Source organism: Euleptes europaea, chromosome 21, assembly GCF_029931775.1.
Source record: "Euleptes europaea isolate rEulEur1 chromosome 21, rEulEur1.hap1, whole genome shotgun sequence".
NCBI classification, from domain to species: Eukaryota; Metazoa; Chordata; class Lepidosauria; order Squamata; family Sphaerodactylidae; genus Euleptes; species Euleptes europaea.
The window spans coordinates 6,500,433-6,520,380 of NC_079332.1; the positions used below are offsets into that span (position 1 = coordinate 6,500,433).

General features: G+C 40.5%; 1 protein-coding gene across 1 annotated transcript in view; it reads left to right on the plus strand.

The window, feature by feature from the left end:
• Positions 1–19,948, plus strand: part of SDK1 (sidekick cell adhesion molecule 1) — a 474,538-nt gene that overhangs the window by 66,394 nt on the left and 388,196 nt on the right. The window lies entirely within an intron of this gene.

Below are 19,948 nucleotides of genomic sequence, written 5' to 3' on the forward strand. Positions count from 1 at the left end.
TTATCAATTATTCAATCGTGAGAAAAATGAGTGAGGTCCAAGTGTCCTATTAATTCATTTCAGCCTAGAAAATTTCTTATAATTGGCTTGGCAAGAAGAATGAGCGAGATTAGTTGCTAATGAGAAGATAAGTATAGTAATTTCTGCATGATGTAAAACTGTGATTGTCAGTAGGTAGTAATAGAAATTTTGAGTATTTTTCATGGGACCTTGCTTCTTTGTGTGAGATCATTAACATCTTCTGATACTGTAAATTGAGTTATTTCACACCTGTATTTTTATCACTAGGCATTAACCCTCCAGCCACAGATACTGATAAGTTTTGCTAATTAGGGAGTCATTAATGTAGTTAGAGATATGAGCAATCAATTATGACTTGGTCTAGTAATCCAAACAAAAACTTAATTGCTCAGATTTATCTTGTACTTGGAATCTTTGTCGTGACATTAGTAAAATACAGCCAAAGCGTCTTGAGCAGCAAACCTTTTGTGATGTTAAACTTACCAATGGTTTTACTGGTTCTGTGCAATGGTAGATTCAGCAGCCTGTTGAAATCGAATTGTTTCAATAAACAAGATGGCGACCACCATCCCAGCAATATTCAGGATTCACAGCTCAACCCAAGCCCCTGTATCTGAGGTCCTCACCAGCCTTCTGCCAAGACGATACACTGCATTCTCAGTGCTAAATTGATTGGGAATGGGAACAGGAATCCCAGCCTGTGGCTTATGAAAGCCCTTCCCTCTCATGCGGTTGTACAATGTCCAGCCCTCCATTTCTCCCTTCCTCATCCTCAGAATAAGCCTCGGCTTGGAAGCGTTCCCTCAGCTGACAGTTGCCATGGCAGTGGTTCACTTGCATCGGTGAGAGGAAGGAGGGTGGTGGTTCTTGCTACATTTTGAGAGATGTTTGACTGGATTCGGTGTCAGTTCTAGCCCTGTCAATGTTACTCTGAATGCATCAAGGGAGGCACATTTCATAGAGTCTCTGTTCCCAATCTTGTCTCTATGTGAACGTTTATAAACCCTTCGTGCATTGAATTGTACACACACAAAGCACACTCTAAATGACCAGGAGGAAAAGAGGAAGGCCTAACATGAGATGGATTGACTCTATAAAGGAAGCCACGGCCCTAAGTCTACAAGACTTGAGCAAGGCTGTTAACGATTGGATGTTTTGGAGGACATTGATTCATAGAGTCACCATGAGTCAGAAGTTACTTGACGGCACATAACACACACACACACACACACACAATTGCCAGTGATGCTTGAATGTGAAAGTATGCAATATTAAGTTTCTGAGTTTCTAAGTGACACAAATACTCAGCTTGGCAACTATTTCTGCCATTGTTGATTAATTAGACTGGGTAATATAGTTAAATTATATACGAAGATGTTATTCAATGGAAAATTTAGTTAGATAAATTTAGTCAAGGCACAAAAATCGCATCCTTAGTTTAGAAGGATTGTTGGTCTTCCCTGTCTGGGGTCCAGATAGTGGCTACTCTAGCATGCTGACAAAGCCTACGTGCCGATCCATGTACATCAGCAGAGAAATAATTTAAGGCGATATCACCATCCAAGTAGAATGGCTTAATGAGTAAGTTCTTTGGTGTGGTTTCTATATGGCAACAGCAGTCCTGAAATTGGCCTAAGACACACATGAAGCTGCCTTATACTGAATCAGACCCTTGGTCCATCAAAGTCAGTATTGCCTACTCAGACTGGCAGCGGCACTCCAGGGTCTCAGGCTGAGGTCTTTCACATCACCTACTTGCCGAGTCCCTGGAGATGCAGGGGATTGAACCTGGGACCTTCTGCATGCCAAGCAGACACTCCACCACTGAGCCACAGCCCCTCCCCAGTTAAGAGAAATGTTCCCTTTTTTGGATGGTGATGGGGGTGTACGTTTGTCCATAGTGACTCCATTCTATAACTTCTTTTTTATTATTATCTTGGTTATATAAAATGAATGATAAATTATTTTTCTAGGGATGTTTTAGGTAAACAGACCTTATAATTAATGGAAATGTAAAAGGAAAGGGGGGGGGTAATTTTTCACTGTATGGCACTCCTAGAAGAGTGTTCTGTTTTGCCTGGAGGGTAAAAGCAAGGTACCCTTTTCTAATAATCTAAGATGGAACATTCTCAGTTGTAACCACATAGCCTTATCATCTCCTAACAAGGTGGTTGTTGAACTTTTAGACACTGCCCTTGATCTTCCTGTGTTTTCCTTGCCATAAAAGATGAGCTTTTGGTAGAACACAATTCAGCGTTAACTGTTTTGCTCCAGGACACTGACACCAATTTTACAGTAATTTACTTTAATCCCAGAGAGCTCAGTTATCTCTATGCGAAACTTTCTATCTGCTGCTTGGTGTTTTTTTTTTAAAGCTTTAAAGCACACGGTTACAAACTATCATAAATCTCCTCTAAACCTAATTAGAACTTTTAAATATATTTTAAAAAATAATGTTTCATGGGTAACAAACCATGTGATAGACATTGAAGGCAGTTCTGCCTGTCTTCAGAAGCAAATTTAGTTACTGATAAATGTAGTCTCAAGCAGCAATGGAATTCAAGTGAAGAATCCAGAAAGACAGGCTTAATTTGAATAGATCTCAAGAATTTATTTAAAACAAAATCCTGAAGGGTCAGCAGCACGATTACTTGCACCGCTTGATAATCAACTCTTTTGTGTCCCAGATCTAGAAGATGCAGTCTCCCTGAAATTTTGCAAGGGTTTTAGACCTTACTGCAGGCCAAAGAACCTAAAACACGTTCTTAACTGCAGAGTGGCCCAGTCTCCGGTAAACGATTTCCAGTCAGGAATGAGCTTGGTTCCCTCTCCCTTGTATATTCAACGAAGTCTAATGACACACATTCTTACTTGCATTTTGGGAGATTTGTGCAGAGCAGTATAGATTTTACCTGTGCTTCTGCACAGAAGAATAGCCTTTTTTTTTTTTACCTATACTTATATTTTGAAAGCATTATTTTTCTCACAAAGCAGGAGAGTGATGGATAAAGCCGAGGATGAGGCAGTGGCAACAACCTTCTGTTCTCACTGCATCTAATTAAACCGAAATGTACATAATTTTGGCCTAGTTCTCAGTAACTGTAGGCTTATAATCACTCATCAAACAATACCGAGGATAACTTAATGTAGAATAGAGAAATGAAGGCATTTTATTACTGCAGGGGAACTGGAAAACGTAACTGGGGGAGGGGGATGTGCTGTTTGCCAGCTACAGAGAAAACGCCTTGCATAGCTAGAATCTTGCTCTTGGGCACTTTTTTGAATAAATAGTTTCACATGGTCTTTGCAGTTTCAGCCATGTTCCTAATTCATGTGCCAAGTTCAGCGGCAGTTTTCCATTTACACTTAATTTTTTTTTAAAAGAAGCCTAATTGATATTCAGCATGGGTATTTAAAATGTAGGTAGTTAGTTTCAAAGAGCCCCTTAGGTTAGCAGAAAGCTCTTGCACTTGAGGAGGGATAAAGGGCTGGAATAGGGGAGGGGCAGGTAAGCCCCATTAAACGATTGGGGTCTGTTTACAGTTTCTTCAGATCCAATACTATTTGTTTTTACTTGCAAAGCCATAGGCTTTCAACTTGGATGGTGCTAACACTGGAGCAGCTCAATCCTGTGTGTGTCTACTCAGAAGTCAGTCCCATTGTGGTCAGTGGAGCTTACTCCCAGGTGAGTATGTATAGGACTGCAGCATTAAAGAGTGTCCTGCCATCCCACAGCCTTCTGAATATGAGTTCAGTAATTGTTTAATGCAACATCTTTGTAATGTTTGTAGGGTGAAATGCTGATAAATTATAGAGCTGTGGGTGCTGCTGCATAAATTAAGCACACAGGGAAAAAGTCCACCAGTATTCAATAATTATAATGCTTGAAAATTCTGTTCTTCATAAAAACCAGGAAATTTATCCCATCCATTGGAAATCTGGCACAGAAAATATACTTGATGAGTGATGCAACATTCCCAAACTTTAATCCGATCTGTTGAAAATAGCTGAATTACAGAAGTATAGTATTTGCTTCTTGGGAAAGCTGTACCAGTTGAATTTCTGCCTGGATACATCCTCCTAGCCCAATGTTGAGCTGCACAACTGAAGTAAAGCAAGCATACAGTTAGTGTTTTCGGACATGATTACATGACATCTGCCATTGTCTCCTATTTTTAAAAGGCACTTAATAAAAGGGGAAATTCCCTTTGATACCTTTGAATTGAGACTTGCTACTTAGGTGTCTCTGTGTACCTTCTATGTCCTTGCATTAATCTAGCTAATCTTATGAATGTGTGCGTGTATGTGTGTAAGGTGCCGTCAAGTCACAGCTGACTTATGGCGACCCTGTAGGGTTTTCAAGGCAAAAGACGTCCAAAGGTGGTTTGCCACAGTTTTAAAGTTTATTTGAAGTGGGTATTAGCTATCCAAATAGGAGTTTAAAGCCCCTTTCTAGGCTTTAGGATAACCGGTGTGGATCCACGCTTTACTACATCTCAATTAACTTTGTATCCTTCCCTGAATTATATTTCCATCCCACCCCTTCCTCCTAAATTTAGCTACCCTGAAGTCAGTATGACATTAATAAAGTCAGGGCAGATGACACCTGTAAAATCCCTCTGGTTTAATTAGAAAACACCGAGGTCCTTGATTGAAGTAATTCTGTTGATGGATAAGGAGGAATAGAAGTCAGCATACAATCTCTTCAGTTTTCATAACGAGGCAAAAAAAAGCCATAACGGAATTACTGGCTTTTTACATTGGTACCTCTCCCTCCCCCCAGTTTGGGACTAGCCGGTCTTTTTCATCCGAGAGCCTTGAGCAAAAGAGAAAAAGCTACTATTTCTGTTCCACAAACATTCCGCGGGAGTTCATAGAATGCTGCTGTCGATTCCTAGAATTTAATATACTTCTTGCTGATGCAGGCAGTTTGGGTTTAGGTTCATTTTTCTCACACAACGTTCTAGCACAAGACATAGACCAGCCCTTGTACTTTGGATGCAATCCATAGCCTTTGGGTGCAAGCCGATAAATCGATGCCTATCATGAACCCTTGAGAGAGAATGATTGAACTGGAAATGATGGATCAGAATAATGCGTAGAAACAAGCTGTCCTGATTGAGGAGGAAGCATGGATTCCCTAGGAACGTAAGATGAGCCCAGTTGGATCAGGCCAATCCAAAATGTCTCCTGAAATGCTGCTCTTGAGAGTTATAGGGCAAGGAACAGGAATTCAGGTGGGTTTTGGGGCTGCAGCAGGAGTAGAGAGAGTAAGGAAGTCATGCTGTTCAGGAGATCTGTCCACAGACACACTTTAGTGGATCCAACCCAAGGCTTCTTGCACAGTGATCCGGGCAATCTGTTTGAATTGTAACTTTCCCAGGTGAGTAGTTAAAGGCAAGTCCAGTTAAATTTATCCTTCTCACCATTATTTAGATATTTGCAAAATAGAAGTGTTGAAGCTTGTTTTAAACAAAAAGCTTAAACGTAGAGTAGGAACTAAAGAAACCCGAAACAGTTGCTGAAGTTCTGGATTTTTATTTCTTGGCTGCAACTCCCTTCCGTGAAGACAAAAAATCTCTTCAAATTGAGAAGATTTTCAAAAGCAGTTTTTGGAATTGTATGGGTGATTCTGTTGAAGAGAGAAGCATCTCCTTGGGCATGTACAAACCACTATGTGTGTTGAAAGTAGCTCTTTGGATCTCAGTCAAAGTATATCAGATTGCCACCTTTAAATTATCAAAGCCTCATATAATGGTTATGGTTTGCCTGTCTGCCTATGTTTATTACCCCAAAATGATTTAAGAGAAGGATCTCAAATCATCAAGAGCAAAGCCACTCCAGGGCATATGCAAGAAAAATTACAAGAAATTGTCTCTTTATAGAATGTTAAGAACTTGTTACTTAACTTAAATGTAGAGTGATTTAATCAGAATGTGTTTCAGTTAATTCAACAGCTATTCTCTATAAGCTTAGCAAATTATAAAGTAGCTATTTAAAGTTCTCTTTGAAACTGATCGCGGGAACATTAAATAGAACTTTAAACAAAGTCGGCTAACATCAAAAGCTGTTCCTGCACGTTCCAAGTGGCTTAATCTTGTTGGGGGAAATTTGATGGTATTTGCATTTTTGATGTTTCTAAAAGGATATGATTCATTTTGTCTCTGGCTGAAATAAAAAAAAAAATACAGCTAAGCATAAGGCACTGGTTTTATGAAAGTAATGCAGAATGTTTATGGCTCACCGAGAGAGGTTATTAGTATGATCAAAATCAGATTCCAATCATAATTAATTAAGTTAATTCTAAGTTCTATGGAACATATTGGCTAATAGTCTTTATTTGATACACATTTTATATAATTATACTGGCATTTTGTTTTTAATCTTTCTGGTGTTTCTAAAATCTTACCTGTTTGATCTAGCTCTGTGAACCTTGAAAGTAGTCTGATACACCAAACGATGGATCACATTTTTTTTTGCTCATTTAATCACTTCCGTCTTAGAGCCTAGGACATTCTTCCAACTACAAGCCTCCTTATTTTCTCCATAAGCAACCTGATACCAGGGGTTCTGACTGCTGGTACTAGTATTCCATATAATCTGTCTCCTACCAGTCCTTACACTCACAATGAGAGGTGGAACAATTGGGTTCTTTTCCACTGGACCATGTTTATTGCTTGTCTGAGTCAAGCAAACAGTGGTTGTGTATTTTAGGTTTTTGAGGGAGAGAGACAGCAAGAGCTGTTTCAGGCTACACAGTTGAAAACAGCCACTTGAGCGCACACCCATAGATTGGGGTTGCCAACCTCCAGGTGGGGCCTGGAGACCTCCCAGAATTGCAACTGATCTCCAGACAACAAAGATCCCCGGAGAACAAACTAACTTTTTCTGGATTGGGGCCAGTATGTTTCAGTAGATTTTTTTCTTAGCCATGTTGCTTTTTAATGAACGATCCGACCCCTCTTCTTGCTGTGCCCCTCAAGATATGTTTTATTTTCCCTTCTCACAATTATAAGGGCTTTGCTGTTGCTGACTTGCTAGGAATGGTCATAAAATTATACTGAGAACTCATTTTTGTCAGATTAAAATGTGGTTCAATAAATTTTCCCTTTGAATTAGTTATGAGAAGCATGCCCCCTTTATTATATTTTGGTATACAAAATGCCAGAAGACAATGAAAGCTCTATAATTTCCTCCTTGTGCTTGTTTGAAGCTTTTCTAAAATATATCTATTTGTAACCCTAATGTAATTTTTCCCCTGTTCCATGTAAAACACTTAACACTAATGGAAAAGTTAGTTTCATTGAGTAATCCATTTTATGTAAATTATGTGAAGTGTTCCAGTCAAATGATGTTTGACTATTTGGTAAGTGTTTCTGGAATAAAATATTTATTGCCACTTATTAAACATTGCTGTACTACTAATTCTAAACTATTGTTTGAGGGGGGAAAGTGACACGTCATTCTGTTTGACATGTCATTCTCTTTGGGCAGACTGACTTGATGGAGACGGGAAAAGAAGTAATAATGGGAAAATAATGGGGGGAATTCTTAAAGATTTTAGGCAAATATCCATAACCAGTATTGATACTTTAAAGGCACTGGCGGAAAACTAGATGTGTGCAAAATCTTTCAGGAAGGTGTGCGTGTTTCTTGTATTGTTGTAAGTAGCTTTAAAGGCACGTTCAACCTGCCAGCTCTTTATTTTTCCTCCCAGTGATGTACGATCCATCGCCATCCATAATAGCTCTCATTTTATAACTATAGAAATCATATCTGCCTTTATGATGAAAGAAACGCCTAAAAGTCACTCGCTGTTCTAAAGTGAGTTTCTCAAACAGCAGGAGTAAGATGATTTTTGTAAATTGCAATACAATATCGGATATGGCAGAGCCTGGGTCTGTAATATTTGTCTCCGCCCAGAAATGACATTTAATTATAGCACTGGTTTCCCACATAACTTGTACGCGGTATGGTGTATTTTAAGATTATGCAGTTCGGTGGGAAAGTACATCAAAACACTGTGTGTGATTTTCTTTTAAGGGATAAAAATGTAAGCAGTGTAATGAAGAACCTCAGAAACATGCACAATCTATCAGGGAAAATAGCCTTGCTTTGGTGTCCCTTATCTCTCTCATGAAAGTTAAAACAAAACAACATCAAACACGCACATGCGCACACACACACACACACACAAGAAAAACAACATTTGACAAATACTGTCAAACATGGTGACCCCATCTAATCCCTTCGCTGCACATCTTAATCCCTGATGGAGTGTTATCAAATAGATGGGCTCCGAGGTTAGGGAGTTTTCCAATGTGATGCCTCTGCAGTCATCTCCTACTGACAGATGCAGTGACCTTATCCTGCAGACAGCTCTATCCAGCGTGACAGCCCAGCCAGCTGGCTTGTATTGATCATAATTGATTTAAGGAAACTGATCCGCTATGGCTTAATGCTGTTAAAACCCCACAGCGAAACTTGACACACTTTTCGTTTGGGGATTTGAACCTTAAAGGGTTCTCTGCCTCCCACCCTTTTGTTTCAGAGCAGAGTAAAATTTGTAGACCAGTGCATTTGTCAAGCGGGCGGTTGTTTTGTCTGCTGTGCGGTGGGTTTGAGTGTGCCTCTGCGTGGTCACACTTCCGTCCAGGACTGAAATTCAGAATCGTTTAAGGTCAAAACAACTGCTCATTGTGTCAACAGTGACAGGAGCTTTTGTGTTGCTTTGCAAATGAAGCTGAATTGGTTTGTCTTGTTCAGCAAATACTACAATGCCAACCACAAACTACACTCCTAATACTAGACAGCATATATTGGTATGGGCTGCATGACATGGTATAGAGGCAAAAGGAGAAGAATGTTATATTTAAGCTGCGGGCTATACTTGATATACTTTATCTTTTTTTTTTATACTTGTACACTGAAATGATTTTGAGAGTTGCTGACATGACTTTGATTTCCTATTGTATAAAAAGAAACTAGACATGTTTGAGATTGCTCTTCCTTAGAAAGAGAGAAAGAGGCTCTCCTGAAGAACCTATAAAGGTGATAACTTACACAAAGCCTCTCTTATGAGAACGAAACTTTATGGAGCTAGTCTGAGAAAAACTGTTGATAGAGAGAATCAATTAAACATAAGAATGTAAAAGGTAGCCTGTTGGATCAGACCAGCGGGCCATCTATTCCAGCATCCTGTTTTACAGATTGGCCAACCCGGGCCAACAAACAGGGCAAAGATGCGAAGACCTTCTCCTGGTTTTGCCTCCTAACATTGATATTCAGAGGCTTATGGCTTCTGGACATGAAGGTTCCCTTAAGTCATCTTGGCTAGTAGCTATTGATGGATCTCTTCTCCATGGCCCTGTCCAATCACCTTAGCTATTCTAGTGGCCGTCACTATATCTGCTGGCAATGAACTGAACTATTTAATTTTTCATTGAGTAATGAAGCAGTTGCTTTTATCTGTTCTGAATGTATTGCCCATCAACTTAATTGAATGCCCTCAAGTTCTAGTATTATGGGAGAACAAGGAAAAACTCATCTCTATCCACTTTCTTCACCCCACGCATAATTTTGTCCAAAACAAAAAGTTCCAAACCCTTTAGATTTTCAGCTTGTTTACTTTCAGAGGGTGTCCATGTTGTTCTACAGTATAACAGATGGATTCGAGTCCAGTGGCATCTTAGAGACCAACAAGATTTTCGTTGTATAAACTTTCTGTTGAAGGGAGCTTTGACTCTCAAAAGCTTATTCCCTGAAAACCTTGTTGGTCTCTACGGTGCTACTGCAATCAAATATAGCTGCTTGTTTACTGCAACATTTTTGCAGCCTTCTCTGGAATCCAAGATATATAGAACATAAGAAAAGCCTGCTGAATCAGACAAAGGCCCATCAGGTCCAGCAGTCTGTTCACACAGTGGCCAACCAGGTGCCTCTAGGAAGCCCACAAGCAAGACGACTGCAGCAGCATTATCCTGCCTGTGTTCCCCAGCGGCTAATATAATGGGCATGCTCCTCTGATACTGGAGAGAACAGAGATGCATTGTGACTAGTGTCCATTTTGACTAGTAGCCATGGATAGCTGTCTCCTCCATGAACATGTCTCCTCCCCTCTTAAAGCCTTCTAGGTTGGCAGCCATCACCCCATCCTGGGGCAGGGAGTTCCACAACTGGGGCAGGGAGTTCCACAACAGGTAGTCAGGCCTGCACTACATTAATTCATCTGTGTGACTGGAGGAAAGAGCAGGTATCTATTGCTGTGCAGAACTCAGTTGGGTGAATATCAGTGTCTTTTGTTAATATTTTCAATTAACTTGCTTAACTCAGTTTTCATTTCCTGATCTTTTTGATGTCTCTGTGAAATTAGTATTTTTGTGATAGGTCAGCTTCTTCGTTTTTTGTTCAGTTGTCTTTGTTCACTGCTAATGTTGTACTTCACCTTTTACATTTGTGTGTAGAATTTTCTTCTGGCACAGAAAAGTAACTAGCAGTTAAAGTGTCTACAATGTGCCATTTCAGTTACTGAAATGACTGCAGCCCAGCCTTTAGCAGTGGGCATATCGAAGAACAAAGGAGCAGTGGGCATATCATAGAACAAAGGAGCTTAGTTGGATAAATGTGGCTAGTAATCTACAGAGGTTTTATTGTAAAAGCTAATGTCTTAATAGTTGTCTCCAGGCACAAAGAAAGGTATTTCCTTCTTTGCCCTTCTTTGGTGGTTCATATAACGCAAGGGTCCCCAGTCTTGTTGAGGCTGTATGCACTTTTTGAATTTTGAGAGAGGGTAGCAGGAGTCACCGCCCTGACCTGGATGGCCCAGGCTAGTCTGATCTCATCAGATCTCAGAAGCTAAGCAGGGTCAGCCCTGGTTAGTCTTTGGATGGGAGACTACCAAGGAAGTCCAGGGTTGCTATACAGAGGAAGGCACTGGCAAACCACCTCTGTTAGTCTCTTGCCTTGAAAACCCCATAAGGGTTCGCCATGAGTCGGGTGCAACTTGACGGCACTTTACACACACACACACACACATACACAGCGCAGGAGTCACCACAAAATGGACGTCATGGCAGGTGAGACCAATCACAAAATGGCCGCCATAGTGGTGGGCAGTTACGAAACGTTGGTCAGGCCCAAGACAAACATCCTCCTTTGTTGGAGGGGGTATTTCTGAATCGACGCTCCCAGTGAATTGGAGGAAAGCCAAGGTTTGGCTCTTTGAGGAAGAGGTTTTCAAGGGAAAGAATCAGTTGAGCACCAGCAAACACAGCAAACCACATCAGTTGGCACCATGTTGAGGATCAGTGATATAACACATGAGAAAGGTCCGCTAATGAGGCTGATGCATTGGTTGAGGATGGACTGGTCCAATGCTCATTACAGGGGTTAAAACACATTTCCCTATGTCATGTTAGCTGGTGATTCTTGGCAATTTTTGCATTGCCTGAAGTAATGTGGTACAACACCCATATCTCTAGGCCTTCTGAGGCTGTTGTACCCAATTTATTATTTGTTCTACTAGCACCCTTGGCATGTTCTAACTTGGATGAGCTTTCTTCTTACGATATAGTGCATTCGTATCAAGTTGTATCTGTGTGTCTGTATATTTGTATGTCTTGGTAAATATTTCAACAGCCTAGTCTGCATAACAGAGGAACCCCAAGTTAGATGATCAGTAGATTGTGTCTGTAAAGTGCCATCAAGTCACAGCCGATTTACAGTGACCCCGTAGGGTTTTCAAGGCAAGAGATGTTTAGAGGTAGTTTGCCATTGCCTTCCTCTGCATAGAGGTTTCCTTGATCGTCTCCCATCCAAACACTAACCAGGGCTGACCCTGCATAGATTGGGCTGATTAGAAGGACGTAATGCAGGGGTGGGGAACCTTTTTTTGGCCAAGGGCCATTTGGATATTTATAACATCATTCGCTGGCCATACAAAATTATCAACTTAAAAATTAGATGGCTATATTTGGTCAAACATTTAGCCAAGAGGCATGACCGGAGACGGCTCTGAGTGTCTGCTACATAGAGCGACTCACTTTTGAGCTCTGCTGTCCCCAGCTGGGCCCAAGAGATTCAGGCAGGGCAGCATCCTCCTGAGCTAGAGATCTACCAGAACCCATGAAGGGCCAGACCAAATGATTTTGCGGGTCTTGTATGGCTCCCGGACCTGATGTTCCCCACCCCTGACGTAATGGGACACTTATGTAGACACTTAGCAAGCAGATTCACAGAACTGTGAGGACTTTTGTTGCATCTAATCTGCTGTTTCTTTTGATTAAGATTATGTTACAGGTGTTGCAAGAATAAGTACAGTTTCTCTTCATTTTGCATATTGTGAGTATAAATCAGAAATATTTAGATTATAGTAACATGGGGATATGGAGAAGGCAAGAAAGAGGTTTGTTGGAATCTTGGGATTCAGTCCAGTGTGTTATAAGGGAATTGAATATTTACTTTGCAGTTTCTTAACGGATTCGATTTTATGCTGGAGATAATTGCTGTCCCATCAAAGCATAATGAATTTCTAACATGTACTTAAAGGAATGGTTCCCATATCCCACTGAAGAATTAAATAAACGGCATGACTTCTTAAATGTTTGGCAAAATGCTATAAAACATTTTAATTTATATGCATTAAATTGAGATAATTGTCTTCTTCCTCTTCCCATGAAATGCAGTATTCTCTAAAATTCTTTTTTTTATCAATAAATGACCTATGAGTTGTGGGATATTTGTAATATTGTTCTTTCATGCTTTCAGATGCTTCATATGTAACAAGTAACTGAAACGGTGTGGGAGGAGGGTGCAATTTGGCCTGTAGGGAAAACTCATGTATATCCCAGGGCACATGTGGCTTTCCCTCATGGGCGTACCCTCAGACTATTTCAGGTCAGCAAAATGGCACAAGGGGGAGGCAGAAAGCCCTTCTTCACATGGGACATGGTCTCAGTCCAAATTGGGCTCCCCATTTCTGGGAAACGATCCACACAGCTTGCATCTGATTATTACCCAGGGAGTGGACGCCAAAGCCATCCTTTGTTACATGTGAATTGAGTTGGAGATATCTGAGTCGCTGCACTGCATTGGCTTGCTGTAAGACGGTTATACAGAAATATCTGCGTTGGCCTTTAAACAAATGAAGTTATTAATTCTAAAACGTCTTTCACTGTTTCTGTTTACAAATCTCGAGTTGGTGTGAAGTTAGAATAATAGCTTCCCAACAGTAGAAGAAGAAGAGTTGGTTTTTATATGCCAAGTCCAACTTTCTCTACCACTTAAGGGAGACTCAAACCGGCTTACAATCACCTCCCCTTCCCCTCCCCACAACAGATACCCTGTGAGGTATGTGGGGCTGAGAGAGCTCTAACAGAGCTGTGACTAGCCCAAGGTCACCCAGATGGCTTCGTGTGTAGGAGTGAGGAAACAAATCCAGTTCACCAGATTAGCCTCCGCCGCTCATGTGGAGGAGTGGGGAATCCAACCCTGTTCTCCAGATCAGAGTCCACCGCTCCAAACCACCCCTCTTAAACCCTACACCACGCTGGCTCATTGCCCAGTTTGAACTGCTGTGGTGTGCTGGCTGAAGGGCTGGACCAACATCTGGGAGACCTGTGTTCATCTCTCCATCTTGCCATGAACCTCATTGAACAGATGTAGGCCAGTGACTCACTTTCAGCCTAACCTACCATGCAAGGTAATTGTAAGGATAAAATGGTGAAGGGAGAAACATGTGTGCTGCCCTGAACTCCGTAAAGTAGGGCGGGGGAAAATATAGTTGACAGATAGATATTTTGTTAAGGTTTGAACTGAGTTTCAAGACCGTGAATCCTGGGATTTCCTTTTCATCTTTAATTTTCTCCATAGTGTTGGCAGTTATGGGGATTGGAAGTCCATGCAGTAATATCAAGCAGAGGAGAAAGCTCAATGTTAAATAGGAAGAGAGGTAGGGAATACATGTAATCCCCCTTTAAAAATAGCCATGTGTACACTTTTTTTGATCCAGTACTTTATAGTTGATTTAGATTTCATTCATTTTGGTCTTTAATTTCACATGCGCACAGTGGACCATAAAATTATTGGAAAAGCCTCTTTATGATGGTATGTTTTCTCTTATGTTAAACTTAGAGAATAGGTTTGTTGTTCTTGGAGGTGGATTGTTCTGTGCTATGCAATTGGTTTAAGTTTACTGGCACTGCATAAGATCCATTGTTCAGCATCTTAATAGTATTTCAGAGATCTAGGAACCTACATTTTTTTTCCTTCTGGGGTTCTATATCCCCTAAAATTAAAACCATGTACTCTATTCTCTGGCTGTAAGCCTCTTAAATCTGTCTTCCTTTCTAATTACATTTGTACGGCTTACCAGAATTGTGTGGATATTAAATATGAATGTGAAATAACTGCATGCATTTTGATGGAAAGAAACATGGGACAAACATTCACCAGACTGTAAACCTGCAAATTGTGTACATTTAATTTTTACTGTTGAAATTTAATCAAAGGCTCTTGTGATATATACATTTTGAAAGTTCATATAATTTTTTTACTGGGAATACTTGTAATATTTTGTTAATGGTTTTTGCATGAATATAGATGGCATTTGTGCAGAGGCTTTTTAAAAATTCTTGCTTGGTTTGTTTTAGAAAACTTTAGTTGGGTTCTTTGGGATTACAAGTGCTTAGTTACTAGGGTCTCAGTTTCCATTGGCTGTCTTTAAAGATAAACTTAAAGAGAACAGTAGACCTTGCACAAGGAAACCTGATTCTGTGTCATCGCTGCTCTCATATATTTCTTCTGCTTTGTTGTGTTTATGTGAACATAAACATGTGAACATAGAATGGGGGGTTGAAGCAAATCTTACCATCTTCCTTGTCTCCAAAGCAAGTGAACTGCCCACTGCAGGATGTCTGAATACCCGCTCCCCCCACTTAAGCATCCCTGCCTACCAGCAGTGAGCAGAAGCTAAGTTCTTGTCTCGGTCGTGTGCAAAGATGACTGTTCTTCTCTGTCTGGCACATATCTACTCTGTTAGTCTCTTTTCTCACAGCCCTTCCAACTGCCCAGGAAAAGAAAAAGGTTAGTAATTATTCAAACTAACTATACTAAACAATAGACGGATTCAGGTCTGATTTTGGTCCTTTGACTGCATATCTGTCTTGACAAGATGCCTGAGTGATGGCCATATTTAGCAATTGGAGATACAACTAATTGCATTCAGATTCAGATTCATTTATTAATATGGCAAATGCCATTAAAACATTCATATCAGTCACAAAATTAAAATTGGAGAGTATACAGTAACTAAAACTATAGGATATATAGTTCATAAACAGTTTATACAATTTAAACAGACCTCGGATTAATAAAACATTCTCTATTTTAAGTTAAGTTACTAATTGCATTGATTTGGATTTTCAATGGTCAGTTCACAAGCGTCCCCTAACATTTGTCAGATGGTTCCTGACACGGTTTGTGTAAGCTGTCGGGCATCTTAGACCGAGGACTCTGGCAGTCAGACTGAAACGTCTTGTATTCTGAGCTGCCTGACCCGTTTTTACTCCCTCTGGCCTGCCTGTTCCATGATGGCCAGCTCCGTGCCTGCAGACTGCCAACCCTGACATCCCATTTGGGATCATTAATTGAAGCTGCATGCGTAGTTGCAATTTTGTGAAGAAGGGGGTGGCTAAAGTTCAGCAAGCCTTCAATTTGGAATAGTAAACATATGATTTATCGTCTTCACGGCTCAGCTCTATTGGATGAAACCTAGCTTGTTTTCCAAAAGTCTGGAAAATGCCCTTTCTTAAAATAAAATCAAATATAGGCTCACTCAGTGGGTTGGATGGTCCTGCCAGAATTGGTTATTTCAGTGTTGCAGAGAACTGGGATTGCCAGCCTAGGGTTGCCAGGTCCCTCTTGGCCACTGGTGGGGGATGAACACACCCGAACACACCTGAAGCTGCCTTCTACTGAATCGGACCCTTGGTCCATCAAAGTCAGTATTGTCTACTCAGACCGGCTGTGGCTCTCCAGAGTCTCAGGCAGAGGTCTTTCCCATCACCGACTTGCCTAGTCCCTTTAAACTGGAGATGCTGGGGATTGAACCTGGGACCTTCTGCATGCTGAGCAGAGGCTCCACCAGTGAGCCACAGGCCTTCCCCATGGAAGGGATGGGGGTAGGATTGCCAAATCCAGGTTGGGAAACTGTTGGAGATTTGGTGATGGAGCCTGGGGAGGGGAGGGACCTCAGTAGGGTACAATGCCATGAAGTCCACCATTCAAAGCAACCATTTTCTCCAGGGAGACTGATCTCTGTAGTCTGGAGAACAAGCTGTAATTCCAGAGGATCTCCAGGTCACACCTGGAGGCTGGCATCCCCATCTCAACCTCCCAGAGGCTCCTTAGATCTCCTTGAACTACAACTGATCTCCAAACTGCAGAGATAGCTCCCCTGGAGAAGATGGTTGCTTTGTATCATTGACTTCATGGTATTATACCCTGCTGAGATCTCTCCCCTCCCCAAATCTCACCCTCCTCAGGCTCTACTTCCAAATCTCCAGGAATTTCTGATCCAGAGTTGGCAACCAAAGTGAGAGCCATCACCAGCACCAACCAAAGAGGATAGCAGTTTCCTTGTGTTGGTCCTGGCGGACCAGGTTGTGGAATGTGTTTGGTACTTTGGAACACACAATTGAGTTCAAATGTAATATGCTGAAAGAATAAAGATGTGTTTAAGTTCCAAGTAATAAATTATTGTTATGTCAGAAGGAAACTGCAACAAATAAGCACAAGTGAGGTCACCAATTAAAAGATTATGAATTATTGATATTGGATTCAAGAAGGCAGGAAACAATATCTGGCTTTGTAGCTGACCATTACTGCTACAGACTCAGTGTTTCAAAAAGCTATAATACCCTTTTACAACATGGATTGTGTCCTAATAGGATTTGTGCAAATCACGGTGTTGTAAATATGTCCTAGGGGACATCTGGAAGCATCGTTCACATCAACAAGTTCCTGCTTTTCTATGGAGATCTGATTATCGAGTTGAAATTACAAGCAGCATTTTAGACACGGTGACAATAACGGTTGCAAAGCACTGTTTTGGCTCTGAAATTTCATTTTGGAGCAAGAGGTCCCCAAGGGCTGGTTACATTTATTTAATTATGCTGTACAAGGCATGGGTAATAGTTTTAGATCAAAGTATAAAAATCTACTTCAAGGCACATTTGTAACATTAATTCAAAGTGGTGGATTGGTGAGCTTTTCAACATGTGTTTATAGGGCAGAATGATGCAAATAGAGGTACTGAATCAAAATGGTAAAGATTGTATTATATTAGGGCGTAACAAAGAAATGGGAAAATGCCACTGATTTAATTTTCACTACAGCAGATTTTATTTCAGAAGATACTATTGAAATATGGCTTCCAAAGAATTTTTTTTGCCGTCATAACAGGCAAAGTGCAAACCTTCATACTCAGAGGACCTTGCAGGGATGCCAAAGAGAACTCCCATCCCAACTGTCATTGTATGGTGGTTGTGCATGATATTATGGGCTGCAAAAGTTTGCTGGTAATGTGATGATCTGAAGCCTTTGGTCCTGTAGGTTTAAGTCAGGGGTGGGGAACCTTTTTTCTGCCAAGGGCCATTTTGATATTTATAACATCATTCGCGGACCACACAAAATTATCAACTTAAAAATTAGCCGACCAGGCCCCAAGCAAGCAGAACAAACTCACATCTGCCTTGAATAGAGGCTATTCCTGTCCGCGAGAGGGGGCGGATCACCAGTCTTAGATCTTTCTGAGCTAGAGATCTGCCAGGACCCACAAAGGGCCAGACCAAATGATTTTGTGGGCCTTAAACGGCCCCCGGGCCTGACGTTCCCCACCCCTAGTTTAAGTGGTGTGAGAATATGTATTGTCACCATCATCATCCTCCATGGGATTTCCTGCATACTTAGAGGGTCCTCTCAACATATTGCCCCATAGGTCCACGCACCGATTAGTCAGTTTGTTAATAAAAAGTACAGTCAGTCATAGGTATAAAGTACTGCTGGAGAGCAAATATCTCGTCTCCCTTTCAAAACAAGCTTCAGTCCCTAGCTAATAATCTCCCCCTTCCAAAGATGTTTAAGAATTTAATACTCGGTTTCAAATTCATTATGGTTACATTTTAATATGCCCATCAAAAATGAGAGTTAAAGCAAATACCCAGATACTGCAAATTCTTACAGAGAGTTTGAATAAATCCCCATCAAGGAAATGAATGCCGAATGAACCCCATGAATTTAACCTAATAACACTTATTCAGGCTTTTTAATGATTTTAAAGTAGCAGATTCATTATAATAAAAAGGAAATCAGATTTTAAATATTGCAATAAATCCATTAATTAAGAGAACTGAGAAAGTGATTGTTACTGCATCTAAGAAACATTTATATTAAACCACAATGAGCAGGCTTGGATCTAAAACGAAGTGCCCTGAATGTGACATTTATAATGCAATGAATTATTTGGTGTGTTCTTTGTGGATGAAGTGCACGTTCTTCAGTAAATGCAGATGTAATGTATTTGAAACTGAACATTTTGAATTGGGGCTGTGTCCATAAACTGCAGAGGAAATTTGTGGAAGAAGGAAATGTGGGAGGAACCAGCAGGGGGAGGGAGAAGAGATAGTCCTGATAGGGTTTTTTTGCAGTGGGGAAATGTTGAAAGTTTTAATAGGTTTTGCAAGAAAGTATTTGATTTGTATCCTTCACTGTAACATGGTCTACGTTTTCATTCTAAAGACTGACTCGTCGTTTACTTAAAATCTTCCAATTTCAAGAAAAATTCCTGATGTTGGCAGTAATTGCTATCTTTGACTATAAAAGTGTGTGGGGGAGGACAATATAACTTTTACCATTAAAATTAGACTTGAAGTTGGAGTATCTGAATCTTCAAAAATACTAATGCAGCTTTTCTGTAAAGATCTCAGTGTGTTATTGATGGAATTCGTTTTTAAAAAATATTCAAATGCTAGTTGCTTTTTAACTAGTAGAAGGTTGCTTCCACTAATGAACTTCTCAGCTGATGTTGAAAGTACTATCAGTGAGTTACTGCTTCTGATGTGAAGGTGTGTGTCATACCCATGGAGGCAGTGAGAACTCCACTGAGTTGTCAGTCACTGATCCAACTTCCTCTGTTGACCTGCATCCTGGTTAAAAGGGACATGCAAAGACAGCAGAATGGGAGTATTGAAATTTCATGCATTTTCCCTCTCTCTGGACTTTCTGTTTCATGATTAAGTCTTAAGCCAAAATGGAGCAGACCAGTGGCTTGTTGAAGATTTGAGTACGCAGTTTTCAGTCCCTTCATCCTTGGCTGAGGTTTAGCTTTAAAAGTCAATCTGAAATACAAGTTCTGTCTTCTGAAACTGAAGTTCAATTTCAACCTCACCTATCTTCTTGTAGCTGATAAATCAGTTTTCCTATGTCACCTTAAATTCTGCAAATGTCGTATTTGAAATTTATTCATATTTTACATATAGCTGTATATTTCTGTGTACCAGTGCACATTTTTATTACATTAACTGTACAGGCTATTTATGACTCCCTCTTTCTTTTTTTCTTTGCATGCTCTCTTAAAGGCAATAATAGTTTGCAGCTTAGTTTATAAGTCAATAGTAAAGCAAACTAGCCAAGCTTAGTTTGCTTTACTTCTGGACTATTGTGCTGAGAAAAGGAATATTGTCTTGCTGTTGGCACTAGACGACTCTTCATGAAGGAGAGTTTCACTTCAGTCCTGAAAATGCATGTGTCTTTAGTCAAGTTGAGTTGGCTGGAAAGGTATGAATGTGACCACACCTTCCATATTCTAGAGATGGAGCACAATATGTACTAGAATGTTGTTTGTGAACAAAAATACTGCACTGGTAGTCAT